The sequence below is a fragment of the Drosophila eugracilis genome, unplaced genomic scaffold (genome assembly GCF_018153835.1).
Source record: "Drosophila eugracilis isolate 14026-0451.02 unplaced genomic scaffold, ASM1815383v1 contig_513, whole genome shotgun sequence".
Classification (NCBI taxonomy): Eukaryota; Metazoa; Arthropoda; class Insecta; order Diptera; family Drosophilidae; genus Drosophila; species Drosophila eugracilis.
The window spans coordinates 496,284-513,024 of NW_024573387.1; the positions used below are offsets into that span (position 1 = coordinate 496,284).

At 40.7% G+C, this 16,741-nt stretch overlaps 1 protein-coding gene across 8 annotated transcripts in view; it reads left to right on the forward strand.

Annotated features, from left to right (window-relative positions):
• Positions 1-16,741, forward strand: part of LOC108114807 (tyrosine-protein phosphatase Lar) — a 103,143-nt gene that overhangs the window by 25,826 nt on the left and 60,576 nt on the right. The window lies entirely within an intron of this gene.

Below are 16,741 nucleotides of genomic sequence, written 5' to 3' on the forward strand. Positions count from 1 at the left end.
TCGCTTTCATATTTCTCACTACGTGCCACCACCGCGAATGTTAACTTACCTTGGTATGGGCGCTGAAGCTAAGTCTGTCGTTCTTGACTTCAGAAAATCTCGGAGCTGAGCAGGATTCTCACATTTTATTTAGTTTATTATGTAATGAATATTTGCAAATCTCGCCGTCTGTAGCGGGGCGTGGTCGAGGAAGGCGCGAGGCAGGAGGCTAGAGAAGGCGCACATAGCTGCAGACTTGAAGTAGATTTAATTTGCGTATGAAAAATTCCTTTTGCAGTGGCAGTAGTAGTGGAAGCAGGAGCAGCAATTCCCCAAACGAGTTAGCTTCAGAGTTCCTGGCTGCTACTTTCTCCTTGCTTCCTTCTCTCTTTCATTCTATGTGTTTCTCTCTGTGTGTGAGGCTTTCTCCGGGTGCCTGTGTCTGGTTGTGTTTGTGTGCAGTTGTTTAGAGGATATGCATAAGAATGCCTTGCATTTCCGCTTCAGCTTAATGCGAGTGTGTTGGTGAGCTTTATTTTCAGCGCTTGTTTTTCGCAAACAGTGATTTCCCTATTTGAGCCCCCTATATCCCCTCTATCCCCTATCTCGAACCATTTCCCATTCGGACTCCCAATCTCCCGTTGCCATTCCTTTTCACCCTTTTGGGCGGCAGCAAAAGTGGAATTGCTGCGAGTTTATTTTATGCTTTGAGCAAAGTTTCGTTGCATATTTTAAGGCAGTTTTGCCGGCTGCAGTTATGTATGTACTACTAGCAGGGGTAAAAAAAACAACAACAACAACGAGAACAAAAACAATCAACTGCGATTTGTTGTGGAGAAATTGCAGAATTATGCAAAAGTCAGGCCACCTTCTACAATACCATGCCATACCATCATACCATCTCCTCCCTCCCCTTTTTGGAAAGCATATTTTCCGTGCTTGGCGGGCGTTTGTCAGTCCGTTGAGACAGACAAGATAGTTCAGGCATTTGAAATAATTTGATGTTTTCATATTTATTAAATTCCACCCGCCCCTGCCCCGTTGTGACCGACCTTTGGTAAACAACAAAGTGCCAGCAAATCAATTACAAAGCACACTCTCGACACAGGAACTGCATACAGATGCACTGCACATACATACATATATAGCACTAACACATGTGCATGTGCACATTCTGGTTTTCAATCCTTTGGAGTTCGTTGTCCGTAGTTCCGCTCGATTCCATTCCTTTTCAGTTGAGTTTGCATGTTTGATGCCTATCTTTAATTAGAACGGTGCTAGAATTGATGACGGGCCAAGTCAGCGGCTCGTTTTGTTGAATGGCTAGAGAGCCTGCCTCTATCACCGGGTAATTACCTGACAGGAAATGCAAATCTAGCCAAAGGATACGATTATTTTTCATTCACATCTACACTCGATCGCCCCTTCCTGTGGATAAGGAAGGCGTGTTTTTGAGTTCTGTTTATGTATTTGGATGTGTATGTGCGTGTGTATGTGTGTGCGTGTGCTGTATATACCCATTTTAAATAAAAGTTTCGACAGCTTGGCACAAATTTGTAACGAAAAGGGATTTTCCGAACGGCCTGTCTCGGTCTCATCATAATCAGCGATGGCTGTCGAGCAGCTGCTGCCGCTGCTCACTTCTTTGGGTCACATAAACGGCAACATGTCAACCTCAAAAACCGCAAAAACTTGGCAAATAAGTTTTTTTTTTTTGGGAGTGGGTTTTCCAAGGGTTTTTCTGGGGTGAAAGAGGAAAACCGGAAAAGCGGCCCGTTGACTGCTTCTTCGATTGAAAATCAACGCTCACACGCACGCCCAGGCTTACACACATGTGTGTGTTGATTTGACGCCGCCAAATGAAGGTGCACAGTGTCCTTAGAAGTCGAAGAAAACGTTGATGTGTTTGGTAAAAGAGGAAACATTTTTTAATTTCAAATAACTAAGCAAGGGAGAGAGAAAAAAAGAATATAAAATTTAACATAAACAATGTTCATCTGTTTCCCAAAAACCTTTGTTTTTTTAGTAAAGAGAAAAGGTTTTAAAATTCAAAAAACTTTTCAACTTGATTATACCACTGTGTTTGGGTTTTAATCCGAACAAATATTGTGTTTCCTTTCCTGCTTCGAGGGGGAATCTGTAGCCAGGCGTTATTTTCAATTTAGCTGTTGATAAGCATAAAAATCACTGGGTTTTCGCTTTAAATTTTTATGTAAACAAGCCAGACGACACACAGGCACAAAATCTGGCAGCTTCCTGCCTGCCTGCCTTTCCTACATGCTGCTCTTGCCCCACTATTTTGATTCCAGTCACTTCAATGTCAAGCACCAGCGAGTTCCTCCTGCCATGCCATGATGATTCTCATCAGCATATCAATGGCGTCGGTGGCCCCGAAAAGTGTGCCATGATTTTTTCCCCATTTTAATTACGCAACGTCTGCCGCGCGTCCGTCCTTGTTACTCCTGTTTCCTGCAGCATTTCTAATTTTACGCTAGACAAATTTTATATGACTGAATTATGTTGCATGAACCATGGCCAAGTGGACTGCCCGTTAATAATTTGTTTTCACAAAAATAGAAAATCAGGAAAATGACAAAAAAAAAAAAAACTTTAAGCGCTTGTGTTTGGTTTCTTGAAATTTGCTTTTCTGCTTTTTTAATTAAGCCACACCATGGCAGGCTTTAAACATGGCCCCAAATCAAAGTTGTCTGCCGCAGTTCCTTCAAGTATCATCAGCCCAGCATCACTTGCATACGAAAGCAGACTTCCTCCGAATTTATGCTAAGCATATGCTTGCGATGGGATGATGGGATGACGGGATGACGGGATGTGGACGAGGAGAGCAAGGAGCAATGCCAAAAAGGACGTGGTCCGTGTCCTGGTAATGACAAGGGCTCGCTCAACTTGGGGACGCACGGCTACGCAGCCATCCAAAAAAGGACAACAAGCTTTATTAATGTTTTATGTGCACTGTGTGCCGCATACTAAATAGCAAAGACCTACGCAAAAAAAAAGAAAGGAAAGAAAAGAATGTACTAGCAGCGAGAAAGTTTTTGTCCCGCCATCGGACAATGTCAATTGAAAAATCTCATCCATGGACTACCCCTGAAATGGAGACTGGCATGAGGGTCGGTCAATAAGCAGGCGAAGGCAAACTAATTAGTTCCAATGAGCAAACAAAATGGGCACCATTCAGCACTAATAGCTGTAACTGAGGGGTACTGAAAGGTAGGTGAAGGCAGGATGAAGTACACAGAAGAAATATTTCCTAGGGAATTCGTTCTTCATGAAGAGATTGTCTGGCAATATACATGTTAGTTATATCAGTTTTCTTTAACTAAAAATCATAAAGTCAAACAATTTAATCATCAATTTTGATCTACAAGACTCAGTTATGCTCAAGAATATCATCTTCGTTGATAATTCCAAGGGGTATTAATGCCACCATTCGCATGACACTTTTTCCTTAATTTTCCTGCGGCAACACCTGGCAAGAACAATGAAAATGCACTGCCAGAGAGAAAGAAAAAGGCAGATACCGTAATGGGAAGACCGCAAAGCATTTTTAATTAAACAGCCGCGCGAGGCGAAGAAGTAGAAGAAGCCAGCGAAAGAGGAGCCGAGGAAGCACAGCTTCGACCATAAAATAAATCCACGCCAAAAGTATGCAACAAAAGTTTGCAATTAAAATTCAAATAACATGCAGGGTCTGGTGGGTTGGGAAACTGAAGGAAGATTTGAGACTGCGCGGGGGGACGTACATTCGTACGAACATAGAACAAACAACTCAATGTGTTGAAAAGCGGCAGACAATTCTTAGAAAACCGCCAAAGCTCACTCACACATACCCACACCCACACCATCAACAACCAACTGAGACATATGTGCCATGAATCACATACACACTCGTATACGCGGGAAATGTAATAAAGCTTTGCTATGCCCTCGTCCTTTTCCATCCGGCTTCCCTCCTCCCCGACTCCTTGCCACGCAAAATTCTCACCCGCTTACGCAATTCCATATCATGTTCACCATGCGTTGTGCACTTTTGCGGGTAGAAAGGGCGGGGAAGGGCGGGAATAATATCGGGGACTTGCCGCCGCGTGGCAAACATCATCATATTCATTATTATGACAGTTGTTGTCACAATTAAAACAATAACAAAAACAAAAGTCGTAAGTTTACATGGTAATTAAATATTTTAATATGCCTGCGTGCTGCTGGGAGACTGGTGGATGGGCGAAAAACAAAACTCCTACCCGCCATTTAGCACTCAACTTGGCTCCCATTCGGAGGCTTCGCAGTTTGGTTTTTGGTCTCGGTCTTGGTTTTTGGCTTTCTCGGTTTGGGTGTTCTTCCTGTTTTTGGCGACTGTGGGAAATGAAGAGATCCTCGCTGGCGGTGATGGTTAAAATTGCCAACAGCTTGCCAAGTCTGCAGAACGCAACAAATTGTCAGCCATTGTCTGTGTGTCTGTGTGTGTTTTTGGGTGCTGCTGATGGGTGGTGGTACACTTGAACAAAGCTCTAAGAGGCTTTTATGCTTCCGCAGGGTTATTCCTGGAACGAAATAATTAATTATGTTACTGGGAAGCAATTTCAGTAAGAAACTCAAAGATAGCAAAATAACTTTTAAAAAAAGATTTAATTAATTGAAAATGCTCGAAGGTGCAAAGAAAATCACGAGTTTCCACGCGCTGTCTAAAAGTATGCAACACTTTATTTAGATTCCTCAAGGCGAACTAAAAAGGAGTCGATCTTAACTTTTATGAGCTTACAAATTATGATTTCAATAAACAGGGTAATTTTCACAGTGTAATTTTAATTTTCTAATTGTAAAAGTTGTGCGTAGCCACCGTTCTCAGTCATTTCCACCCACAATATCCACATAGACTCGTACATATAGTCAACCACTTGAACACTCATCATCCTTTAGCTTCAGATGTCATCGTATGAGTGATTTCCATTCTATCCCAACTGTTGCTCAACTTTATAACCGAAATGAACGGAGTGGAGTGGAGTGCACGAGCGTTCTGTGGCTGTGAATGCGGTATTTTGCAATGCATTTAATTACAACTTTATTTAAATATTTTCTGCGCCATGTCGCGCTGTCAACATTTTCGCCTCCTTGGCGTTGTTGCTGCGTGTGTTGGTGTGTGGTGTGTGGGTGCTGTTCAGCAGCCGCTTAAACTTAATTTCCTCCGCTCCTTTTCATCGGTTTGGCATTAATTAATTCAATTGAATGCTGCGTCTGTCATTTCCGCTGGATTCGTTTATTTCTCCATCTTCCATGTCTCTCGGCGTCTTCGTTTTAATCTGATTTGGGGCGCAACGCACTTTGTGGACATTATTGAATTTAAAGAAAACAGAAAAAAGAAAGTAATAATACAAAAAAAAAACTTATGCCGATATTGGTTATTTCGGTTAAATAAGACAATTCATTCAATTTGTGGCCACTAAATCAACCATAATAATAACCACAACAAATGGTCGGCCGCAGAATACAACAGAAGCGTACAGAGAGAAGCTTAACGAAATGAAAGGAAAGTGGAGGGGAAAACACCAACCAGGCCGCAAATTCAACGCCCAATTTGTGCCGCGCTGCTGCTTCCGTTGTCAATAACAATTTACGGGATAAGAAACAGGACGATGCGAAGGACAATAATCGAAAACAGCAGCAGCAGCAGCCGGTCAGTAGAAAATATATTTCCTTTCTCTTGACTTTTTTTTTGTTGCGTTCCTCTAATATTAATAATCCGGCATACGCAACGGAGAGTCCAGAGCACCAGGACCTTTGAGGACTCTGGGTCCAAAAGCGATCAGCCATCTCTAGTCCGGGGGCCAACAAATGAGTTTGGACAGAAGGAAGAAGAAAGGCGATGGTGGCGGTGCTCCTAATATGTCACTGTTGGTGCCAATAACAATAATAAGCAGCAAAACAAAGCCTAAAAGCTGCCAACCATAAATTCACTTGGCAGTTGGGGAAGGAGGCTGGGGTAGGCGTGGCAAGACGTTGACAATGTCAGTATGGCTTGGGAAAGGAATAGGGCATGAAGTTGAGTGGATTGCCGCTATACTCCCCCCTAAAGAAAACCCTCCTCGGCCAATTTGTGCTGAAAATTTATGAAAAGTTCAATTTATTGTGCGACATTATTTCAGCACATAGTTGTTGTTTCTTAGGAGTTGGGCTTTGGCCTTTTGAATATATCCTTGGAAATATTTCGGGCTAGGGGGCTATTAATTTAAAATCCATAACCCATAAATGATGGCTAACCGAAGGAGAGTTTCATAAATTACTTCCAAGGCTCCATTATACTTCTCCTTACCCTCAAGATCAATCACTCATAGGGTAAACATCAAGTCAACAATATATATATAGAAATATATATAGTAAGTGACTTTCTTTCTTGTGTTCTCAAGCCACTTCGGCTATATTTTATATTTTATTTAAAAAGTTTCTGCATTTTACTTGTGAATTACTCACACATGAAAGAAATGTTGGCATATCAATTTTTATGCCATACGCATATGTATTATTTTAGCATTTACATACGAGTGGGCGTGTGTATGTGTGTTAGAGTGAGTATTGTGTGCATGTGTGTTAGGTAACATATGCCATAAATTGCCTGAAGTGCTCTGCTGACTTTCTCTCGGCTGCTTCCATATTTCTACTCCCAACCATTTTTCAAGTGGCGAACAAATGCCTTGGCATTATTGAAATTTCTTGTTATATTTTTTTGTTCTCCCTTCCGTACTTTCTTTTTGTTGTTTTGTTTTTACTTATGGTTGTTTATGCGGGCCAGACAATAACCCTCTCTGCGTCGCATCAATTTTACATCAATCCATATCGAAATGTAGGGCCGTCCCACCCACATTGACTCAACTTTTGGATCAAGTTGATTTGCATATTTTTGGTATTTCTACTCTGTTTGTTCTCTGTTCTCGATTCTCGACTCTTGATTCTTTCACAACATTAGCCAACGCATCTCGACTTTGCAGCCCTACTTTCGTTTTTGACTTTCACTGCAAGGAGGGAAATTGTATACAATTTATGAGGCAGTTTGTCTTACAAAGCATGTTGGGTGTGTGTGTGCGTGTCCCATTTATAAGTAATTTGGATAATTTTTCATAAGCCAACGGAATTTGCGTGTGCTTGATATCATATTGCACCATTTTGTGGCATTTGCTGTGCATTTTGTATGACGGCTTAAATATTTTATTGCCTGAGTATTAAATTCACAGAAAGTATTCTGCTTTTTTGATGGTATTTATGGTAAAAAATAAAAAATTTGTACATTTAGCAGGCAGAACCAAACATTTTTATCTCCCATTTCTGACCAACATGGCGTATGAGTAATTTTTTTGTAGCTTAAACATAAATAAATCTAAAAAAAAAAACGTATATATAATCCTTTTTCAAATGAATTATTTTAATCTCTACTTTAATTTTTACTCCTGCTTAAATAATAAAAACTGTTTAAGCATGGAAAAACTGAAAAATTTATGGACTAGCTGGCATGGCAAATGAAAATTTTGTAAATTTATGCCTGATTTTATTGTTGAGCTTTATGTACCTCCTTCTGTTTGTCTGATTGTCTGAGCGGATTGATATACACACCTACTGGGGTTTTACTTTGCGATACAAACTCTCTTTCTCTGGCAACAAATTAATTAGTTAAGCTTTGTTGTCATATTGTAGCTTCATTAATTAAAACCCCGGCAACGCCAAACCCAAATCCAGAACCCCAAACCCAAACCCAAGCGGAAAACGCAAAACCAAAGCCTTGATCCCCAGATTTGCTCTAGGCATAGATAATGAATAATGAAAGCATGAAAGTCATCACGTGGAAGGAGGCTAAATAACTTTTTTCTTTCGTCCTGTTCATGGGAAATTTGTATCCAAGAGGCACAAGCATTTTGTCAAAAAGTTAAGTTGTGCATTTTTCCTGGCCAATAAGGAAATTATTTTACATGATTCAGCATATCGAGTGAAAGTGAAAGTAATTACAAGCCAAAGCAGCACTATCATCCTCATCAGATGGCTTAGAAAATGAAAGGTAGAGATTCATTTATCTAAGCATGAGAGCCGCACGCAGGATTCTTAGTGATGCAAATTGATGACTTTAGATTGCTGTACGTGATTTGTGAGTTAGCGTTTTATAAGGAAAGGTGGAAAGTACGAGTATATTGATATTAATATTACTTCTATTGGTGTCCTATTAGGAAAGTTGTATTCCGGAGATGGACAAAGGTTTTTGATGAAGCATAACTTACTTGATTTTCTATTTCATCTTACCATAACGTTCCCCAATACAAAACTTAACTTAACTTACAGAAATGGCTTATTAAAGAGTCAAAATTGTTCTCCTTCTGTAAATATTTCTTACCTTTGTTTAGAAGCTTACAGTTGTACTTCTAAGCTTGCATTCATAACAAGTGTTCGGAGAAGAACTGATTGGTGAGTAAAACGGGGAAAATGCTTAACCGCATTTCCCCGAAGGCTGCCATTCATTGACTTATTGATTTACTGATTGAGTTGGGCCACCCTTTCTCCATGGCATGAGAGTGTGCGGTTGGCGTTCCCTGTACTTTCTTTTATCGGCAACTTTTGCCGCTGTTACCTGGTTGCGCTTTCACTTGGTCGGTGTTCCTGTTCCTGTCATACCATCATTGTTGTCCACGTTTACTTTGGAGTTGCCCGACGACGTTGTCGTTGTCGTTGTCGTTGTCTCCCCTGTGGTTAGATAACTACGATGGCGAAGGCGGAGGAGCTGAAAGGCGTGTGCAACTCGGTGACAATGCGCGCACATGACCCCTTTTGCTTGACCTCACTTATCTTACTTAGTGGTTTTAGTGTGCGGCCGATTCTCATGGTCGGTTTTAGTCTGGCGTTGGTCAAAGACAAAAGCGCCGTAGTTCCCATTGACGCCCCCGCATCCCATGGCACTTTTTGATATTTATGTCGCCAGCTGTTGGCTGTTGGCTGTTAGCATTAGTGGGCGACTGGCTTTTAAGGCGAGCAAATGTTGGCCGTAGGATGTGGTGTTTTGTGGCAAAATGAGTGTGGGGTGTGTGTGTGTGTGTTTGTCCACACACAAGGCCCACATTTTCCTGATGTTTTTGTTGTTTGTGGCTGTTTCTTGTTATTATTGCTGTTGGCGCATTAGGCTTCTGGGGTCAGAAAAGCTTAGGCTTTTCTCCTGGAAGAGTTTTTGCGGCTGCCCCCAATATCCATTCCGTCCCCATCTGCTTTTTTCGCTGGACGGACAACTGATGTGTGTGCGGGCAATAAACTTGTCGCTTGTTATTATCGTCTTAATCGTCTCCGACTCGATCTTTTTTTCGGAACATTAATGTATATATACGTTTGGTGCTTTTATGTACTACTCCCGCCCTTGTCGTAATTGCCTGTCCTTGCAACAGTTGGGCAGAGCATGAAAATTGATGAAAGTTTCAGTAAGTACTCCGTGAACTTGGATCTACTTTCTAACTTCTGGACGACCTGCGGTGATGGCTTCGCTCCATGAATTTACATAAACCCTTGGACATTAAAGAACATTTATCAAATGTTTGCAGTACCTAGAGGTAAAGATATTCATGATTACGTTTTCTTGAAATGCTCTTTCCAAAATTTGAGGTGTTTAACATTAAGTTTAAGCTGGAAAAATAAGCGGAAGTTTGGGTTGATTTAATATCTAGTTTTATATTCCTTCCAGTGCTGGGCTCTTTTTATCTAAAATAAAACATTAAATATATAATTTTCCACTTAACCCAAAGACTTTTTCCTTCCAAAAAGAGTATTCCAACTTTGTATTTACTTTTCCGTATGTTTATTTTTTTAAATAATGCGTTTAGGGCCACGTGACAAAGTTCTGAAACACAAAAGCCTATACAGTCCCCTCTCTCCTCTTTTTCTCCGCCATAATCTCGACGCGTCGCGACATTTGCTGCATAATAATAAACAAAAGCAAAAGATCTAGACGACGGGGCAGGCTGGAAAAAAAAACCAGTCAGCGACAGGCAGCGATTTGAGAAACAATAAAACAAGGACTAGCCAAGAATGAACAGGGAAGGATGGAAGAGTCCTTCCTGGGGAGGTTTTTGGGCTCGGGGTTTTTGGCCAGGATGAAACAAAAGGGCCAAATAGCAAGGCAATGCATACTTTACGGCTATATGACTGTAGGCTTAACGGCAAAACATTTATGCTTTGTTGGATTTTGTAAAGGAAACCCGGGACCTGACGGGATTGTCTCCTCCGTCTGCTAGTTTCGAGCCAAGTTCAGGAGGCGGAGGGTGGGATGAGGGTACATATTAATTCTCAGCTCAAAGGTTAAGGTGAGATGAAGATAAAGAAGTTTTCCACTGGATTGGGAACCAGCATGGTATTAGGTTTATAAATGGGAAAATGGGAAAATTGACGCAGGAGGGGAAGTTTCTAAAAGATTGAGTTGAATGTTAAATGTTCTAGTTGGGAAGTCAAGGTGTGTTACTGGCGAAAACGATTTTTCTTATGGAAGATTGGAATTGGCATTTGAAGTTTGATTAAAATCATGGGAAATAATGCGCCAACTGTCATATTAAATTAGTTTAAATATTAAGAAAATAAAGCTGAATCTGATAATATTCGAGGAATTCCTGTATGAAAGGACAGTTTTGTAACATTTCATCAAGTTCTTAATTTAAAGCAAGCACAAAATAGTGTTGAGAACAGTAAGCAAGCTGAAACATAATGAGGTACTTCCTGAGAATTTGAAATTTCCGTCTCGTATTCAGATCCTCCAGCAGAACGTGAGAGCATCTTATTGAAATACATGGAACTCATTTTAGTTGCTCAACTTGACACCGGCTTAGCCTCTGTTTTGTTGAGGAACTTTAGCCAAGTGCCGAGTGCCACGGCGAGTGTTTGCCAGAGTAATTTCAGCTATTTATCAAGGTATGACAATGCGGATTTCGCAGGCATTTAAAATGCCAGCAAATCTCGAAACTTCAGATTTGGCCACGTGTAGGGAGGCTGGGTGGCTGGCTTGCTGGGCTACCTACCTTAAAAGCTGAAAACCCCGAAGGCAAGCTGAAGAACTTGGCTTACTTTGCATTGTTTTTACTTAAGAGACGACTTAAGTGCGGCTGGCTGTTGCTGTTCTTGTTGCTGGGCACATTTGGCTGCCAGCCATTTTGTGGCTGTTCGTTGCCTACTTACGGGCGTTGCTGCCCCTAATGCGTATGTTGAACCACTCACACCGTCAACAACATCAAGTATCAAGTGCTAGACAAGTTTTTCGACTGCCCATCTGGCCGGCGGCTCTTTTGGCAGCTTATAAATAACGCAAATTAAACAAAACAGCAGCGGGAAAAATGAAAAAGAAACTTTGTGGCTGACTGGCTGACTGACTGACCGGCTGCCTGGATGGCAGGAAACTTTTTCGTCCATCATGATCAACATCAATATGTATGTATGGGTATATTCCTTTATATGTATATCTCTCTGCCAGTGTTATATACTCAATATAATTTCTGTCAAAAGTTGAAACTAATGAAAGCCAAAAGCCATGCTAATAATAATAAAACTTTGTCCTGCACTCCTCTCGGCAAACTTTTTGCATTGTCCATGTAGCTCTCACCTCGGAAAATTCACACTCACACACATGCACAGAGGCTCTGTGAAGCATTCGGTTGACACTTAGGCTTTAGTTCGGTTTTTGTGATTGCTCTGCCAGCAGAAGATACACCATCCTATATGCATCTAATACATTTCATAAATATTATGACAAGCTCAATAAAATATCAAAGCATGCTTACTGGAGCGTCTACGTGCGGAAAATGAAAGCAAAGAAGGGAAGTTTTTCCCCTAGGTGGTAGCTAGTGGATGCTCTTTAACGGCATATTGAGGTATATAATGATTTGTAAACGGGAATTTAGGTAATTCTGGACAATCTGTTTTTCCAACAAAAGTTTATATTTAATTTTTTAACCCCACCTAACATAGTTGATATACCCTAACTAACTTACTTACCTAAAATCTCCTTCAATTTTGGGGATCTATTTAGGCTTTGGTAATTCTGGTTTTTCGCCTGGCAATTTGGCAAGTGTCCGGCCCGGGCAGTTTATGAAATTGCCAGGTGGTCTGCAGAACATTCCTGTTTCTTGTCATCATCATTGTCCTTCCAGTTTCTCCCGGCTTTGTTGTTGTTTTTTCTGTCGTTCGTCGTCCTGGCTAGTCGCTAGCAATCATAAATTGCTAGGGCCTACTTCGCCGAGGATACCGCTGGATTCATTGGCAAGGATCTAAAGTTGGTCCGAAGGAATGGGGGGATTGGTGTAGTAACCTCGGACCAGACCAAAACTGTAGCAAACCACGTGTGTTGCGTCTCATAAAGTTTGAGGCATTTTAAGCTGCCCCAGCTTACTAGGTAATCCCACATAGAAATAATGAGTGTTGCCATGTGGCCGAATGTCTTCGGCTTTCCTTTCCTTTTTAAAAAACACACTAGGCACTCATACACACACGAAAACACACACACAGATAGATGGATAGATTGTAGCGTTTTCTGGGTCTGGGCAAAAAACAACAAATCCCCATTTAATAGAGTAGGCGTGAGAGTGGGAGCAGGGGCATTGAGAAATTCCGCCATTAAATATGCTGTGGTCCATGAAATCTTCTCCATACACCAAGACTCGAATAGTTTTTCCCAACCAGCTAGAAGGAAAACCACAGGGCAGTCATGTTAACTTTGCCATGTCCTCAGGCCAACAGGATTCCACATTCTCAACCCTCTTTGCACGTGTTGACAATTTTTTGGCCACAACTTTACATTAGGCTAGAAGCAAAAACTAATTATATTAAAATGTCATGGAAAATTGTTCGTATATTCAGTTTTTTCTTTTTTTTTTTTTTTTTGGCTGCTGGCATTGGTCGGAAAATGCTTGCTGGGATTTTGTGTTTGGCCAACCAGTTGGTTAGTTTATACAGTTTAATGCATACACAAACGTGTGAGTTTGCCAAGTCATTTTTGGCAACAGGAACTGGCCGAAAGAGAGAGAGAGAGAGAGAGGGACAGAGTTGTGGCTACGAGTTATGGGCTGAAAGTTGTGGCCGTAAACTTTTGCTAAGCCTTTTAATGGATATTTAAATGAAGAGTTAAGTGGGTCAGACCGGGAAATATTGAAAAGCCAATCAACACAGTCGATAACTAACTAACTTGCAAACGAAATGGACGGAATTTTCTCTAATTGACAATCCATAAATATTTGATGATGCATCAAACAACCAGCTTGATAGTAAATGGCCTAGTTGCCATTTGGCTTGTTTGGAAACCCCAGTTAATGTGACAATTTCCTTGGAATATCTGCATCTGGGTTTGCCTTGACAGTTGACAGCTGCTTGAAGTTTCCATCTTTTCAATAAACTTCTCGAAAGGGTTGTTCATCGGAAGTTGGGTAAACAAAATAATCATCTTAAAATTGTGCCTTCTAAGTAATATACTTTTTATCACCTTTACATCAATGTCAGCTTGGACAAGGTACGTTTTTGCTACACTAAAATGCACTTAAAATAAAATGTTTCACTTTCGGTTTAAGTTTGGGGCTTTGTAAGAGTGAAAGTGGTTCTCAAATATAAACAAACTTAACTTTTTTATTATATTCTGTTTAATATGTTCTGTTTTTCTTTAGAGTGTTTTTAGAAAGTGAAATACGCTTTTAATTTTGATTAATGGCATCAATGCCGACATTTTGGCCCGCATCATTTATATGCCTGACTGACCGTACAATTCGACGTAGGCCTTTTCTAGAACTTTATCCCGAAAGTTTTCTATTTTGTTGTTATCGATTCGCCATGATGAATTGCCCCGTGCGTTTCGTTTGACACTTTGTCCAAAGCCCAGCCGCCAGAGTTTGCAGGGAGTCCAGGAAATATACGTTTTCTCGTCCTTTTTGCAATTTAATTAAAATTTTCCATTGCATACTTTTGGACAGAGTTGGAGTCATAATCGCTGGCTGCCTTTGCTTCGGTGTTTCTCAACTGGCGTAAAGTTTATTTTTATTACTCTTTCAAGTAACATTAAAATTTAGTTGCATACGCAACAGCTCAGAAGGGGGTGTAGGGGGTGGGGCACGAGGGCGTTTGGCTATAAAAATCCTCGAGTGTAAAACTATGCTGCGCTTTTATAAGTATTTTATTTGTAGCATCCCGAAGGAGCAGATCCTCCTTCACTCCTTCCTCTCCCCCTCCGTGTTCCTTAGACTCAGCAGATTTAGCAATGCTTTGCCAAAGTTGCCGCATTAAAAATACAACATGGGGGTCGAGGATTGAGGATTGGAGGTTAAGGAGCGAGAAAGAAAGAGAGGTTGGTTGTGCCAAACACACACAGAGTTGCAATTTGCCCATAGTTTGAGTCGAGGAAGTGGAAGTTGGAGGGAGGAAAGTGCCTAGGAGGCTGAAGAGTGGAAAATGCAATGAATCGTTAAATTTAGCATCGTATTTCAATGCAATTCAGTAGAACGAAACGAAACGAAAACGCTTCTGATGCTGACAGGTGAATTGCAGCTGTCAGTCAGTGGAAACGACCCGTTCGGCTCATCTTCTCGTTTTGGGAAGGCATCTTTTTCCTGTTTTTCCTCCTGTCTGCCAAATGATTTGTCCCCAACATACATATGTATGTATATATAACCCTATATATAGGGTCTTATAAAGACCGGCAAGCAGCTTAGCAGCTCATCCTTCCTCTGCAGAGAAGCATCTTATGACTATTTGCAGTGGAAGCGTTTCCATTACAACCTCCAGCAGGGAAACCCTTTTCGTTTTTTTTTGGCCCCATGAAATGTTACCCACTCGCACTTTGCACTTATTAAAAAGCCGTACACTTGATGTGGGGTAGCAGTACTCGTATATTCTGAAATTCTGGCTTCGAGCATAAATTGCCAGAATGTAGACGCTGCGGGCAGGAGAGGCCTAACTTTGAAGTTTTTGCCCTAACTAGGCCTGGGGCCATAAAACCCAGCTGCATACTTTACGATTACATCCAGCATATGCTGATTTTATATATATATCTGGATGTGTATATATATACCGCACACACACATCCACATCCCAGCTAAAGTAGAGATTGAGGCATATTTCCTTTTTTGCCGTGAATGCCACACGGGGTCAATTTTTATGAGCATTTTGGCATATTGGAAAATGGGGCCAAAAGTTATGGGTATAATTTAAAGGGGGTTACAAAAGAGGGAAAGGGGAGTACAGCGGTGGCGGTGAAAGGGAACAGACGTATCATATATTTGGCGTAATTTAGTGGGTTCTGTGGCAGGTTGGAGTTAGCAGTTTGTAAAGGTAGAGTTTTTAAATAGATATGTAAATGTTGCTTTCATTATCTTCTTCCTTAGATTAAATTAGAAATATTTACAGACATAAACTTACGGGAAGACCTAATGAATTCATTGCTTACCTTAAGTAAATCTAATTTAAGCTTACAAAAAGCTGATTCTGCTTGTTAGCTTCAGCTTCAACTTCAAATGCTTGAGTGGAAATCGCATTTAAATAATAAACATTCCACATTCACTAGGTTATGTATATAAAAGTCACTCCTTGCTTAAAATATATTCAAAGTAGACACCTTGTTTGATATTTACCTTTAATTTAGAGCAGACCACTTAATTCCCAGCTCCCTATATCATTGTTTTATGTGCCACTTAACCCATTATCACTTTCATCACTCAATTTGCACTTTAACCCGTTCTCGTTTTGTCTGACCCTGTTTTTCAGTTCTATTTAACTACGCCCCTGATTGGACGATAAGCTTATGGAATATATTTTTTTATTTTTCATAAAATCAATTCGAATTTTCTATTTCATGGTTTTTGCTCCTTTTTTCTTTTTCGTAGGGGCCATAGTAAAAATGTTAGTATTAATTTCCATATAAATTGCTTGAATGCGCGTATTGGTATTTGTGCCCTGCGATGTGTGGGGGTTGGGTGTAAGGATGTGAGTGTGAGTGTGTGTATCTATAACTGCACATTTCAAACGCTCAAATCAATTTGCACATATCAACAACGAAATTGTTTGCTCAATGTGGACTGCGTTGCCAGTGCTTTTCTTTTTGTAGTTTTCCTCTTTACTCCCCACAACCACCTCCCCACCCCACAGCCGAACGTGCGAAATGAAAAATCAGCAAAAAGTTGCACGCGAGCTGCAGTTCAGATTCCTTGATTTGCTCACCACCCACCAGAAATATTCACCCCATTTATAGCCTGCGGCTGTGTATCTATGTAATCTACAAATTTCATTTGGTATGCCTTTAATCTTTGCAACAAGAAATGAAGCCGCCAAATAGCACAAACATAATTAAATTTATTTAAATTTTATCTCTGTATTTCGGCCTTAAACCAACACACAGAACAGTGTTGGCAATCCGGCAAATAAACAAAAATCCCTGTTTTATGGCCTTAATGATACGCTTTTTATGAGTCGGCACGGAAGTGTCTTGAACGCCTGTCTGTCTGTGTCTGTCTTCCAATTTTGTGCTTCTGCCTTTAGCCATTGCCATGCCATCAAATTGTTTAAGCAAACATAAAACTTTACAAATGCGAGCAAAAAGAAATATTTACTGAGAATTTGCATTCGCCTGTGAAGTTGTTGGGCAGAAGTAGCGGCGGAGCTCATTACAGCCACAAAAACCAATATGCTTATTGCTGGCAGCTTTCTCTCTCTCTATCTCTCAGCCATGGCCATAAAAACTGTTAACGTAAGCGTAAAATGCTTTCAAGTGCTA